Below are 2,218 nucleotides of genomic sequence, written 5' to 3' on the forward strand. Positions count from 1 at the left end.
CACGTAACCTTCCTTCACTACGGGCATTACGGCGCCGGAGTTACATATAAAATTAATCATGTCGCGAGACCCCTCTCAGTAATATCTCGGCATCGATAGCAGCTACAGACCTGTGTAACCACTCGTTTAATTTGTAATCGCGAGTTCTGCAATATTAAAATGATAATAGACAAGTGGGGAAAGGAACTGGCCACCCTTCCTCATTATCTCCTGGCCTAGTTGCCTCATAAGTGGTGCTTTCTTGATATCACTTGTGAGGTTCAGACCTATCTTCGAACAGTTGACTAAACAACAATAGACAAGTACGATATACTTTGAGTGAGGCATAGTCAAAAAAATGTTGTTGGCTGGTTTTAATTTCGGAATGTGGCTTCATATGAACCCTGTTCAACATCTATTTGGAGGATTTAGTACAGAACTGTTTTCAGAATATGGGAGGAGTAATAGTAGGAGGACCAGGTGGCCCGGGTTCGAATCCCGGTCGGAGCAAGTTACCTGGTTGAGGTTTTTTCCGGGGTTTTCCCTCAACCCAATACGAGCAAATGCTGGGTAACTTTCGGTGCTGGACTCCGGACTCATTTCACCGGCATTATCACCTTCATATCATTCAGACGCTAAATAACCTCGATGTTGATACAGCGTCGTAAAATAACCCAATAAAATAAAATAAATAGTAGGAAGAAGAAAAATAAGATGCAAAAGATTTGCGACTCCCTCCATGGTCTGTTGCTCTGCATGCTGGCTTCCAGATCAGGAGGTCCCGGGTTCGATTCCCGGGCTCGGCGCTCGGTGAATTTTTCTTGAAGATGAGGAATTCCCTGGGCGTCTAGAGTCTGGCCAAATACCATCTCGCTATCACCAATCTCATCGACGCTAAATAACCTAGTAGTTGATACAGCGTCGTTAAAATAAACTTAAAAAAGGAAAAAAGAAACATGAACATTACAACGAAGCGAAGAGAAGCGACTAGAAGCATTTGAAATGTGGATATGGAGAAGAATGGAGCGTGTGAAGTGGACAGACAGAATAAGAAATAATGATCCAGCATTCTCCAATCTTCTCTATTTTCTGCCTTCCTCTTAGTCTCCTCATATGATCCATGTATCTTAATGTCGTCTATCATCTGATATCTTCTTCTGCCCCGAACTCTTCTCCCGTTCACCATTCCTTCCAGTGCATCCTTTAGTAGGCAGTTTCTTCTCAGCCAGTGACCCAACCAATTCCTTTTCCTCTTCCTGATCAGTTTCAGCATCATTCTTTCTTCACCCACTCTTTCCAACACAGCTTCATTTCTTATTCTGTCTGTCCATTTCACACACTCCATTCTTCTCCATATCCACATTTCAAATGCTTCTATTCGCTTCTCTTCGCTTCGTTGTAATGTCCATGTCTCTGCCCCATACCATGCCACACCCCATACAAAGCACTTCACTACTCTCTTCCTTAGATATTTTTCCAGAGGTCCGCAGAAGATGCTCCTTTTTCTATTAAAAGCTTCCTTTGCCATTGCTATCCTCCTTTTGACTTCCTGGCAGCAGCTCATGTTACTGCTTACAGTACACCCCAAGTATTTGAAGCTGTCCACTTGCTCTACTGCCTCATTTAGAATTCGCAAGTTTACCTTCTTTACTTTTCTTCCTATGACCATGGTCTTCTGTTTTGTTTGCATTTATCTTCATCCCATACTGCTCACAGCTGTCATTTAGCTCCAGTAGCATATCCCTTAGTATCATCTCCTCTTCTGCTAACAACGCCATATCATCAATTCTTCTTCCTCCTACTATCACCTCTCTCATGTTCTGAAAACAGTTCTAAATCCAAGTAGATTTTTACTTGGTTATTTAACGACGCTGTATCAACTACGAGGTTGTTTAGCGTCGATGAAATTGGTGATAAGGAGATGATATTTGGCGAGATGAGGTCGAGGATTCGCCATAGATTACCTGACATTTGATTTATGGTTGGAGAAAACCTCGAAAAAACCCAACCAGGTAATCAGCCCAAGCGGGAATCGAACCCGCGCACGAACGCAACTTCAGATCGACAGACAAGCGCATTAACCGACCGAGCTACGCCGGTGGCTAAATCCAAGTAGATGTTGAACAGGGTGGGTGATAAAGGGCATCCTTGACGTACTCCTCTCCCTATTTCACTTCCTTCTGACATTTGTTCTTCTATCCTGACTTTGACTCGTTGTTTTATATAAAGGTTACTGAGC

This window comes from Periplaneta americana, chromosome 7 (genome assembly GCF_040183065.1).
Source record: "Periplaneta americana isolate PAMFEO1 chromosome 7, P.americana_PAMFEO1_priV1, whole genome shotgun sequence".
Lineage (NCBI taxonomy): Eukaryota > Metazoa > Arthropoda > Insecta > Blattodea > Blattidae > Periplaneta > Periplaneta americana.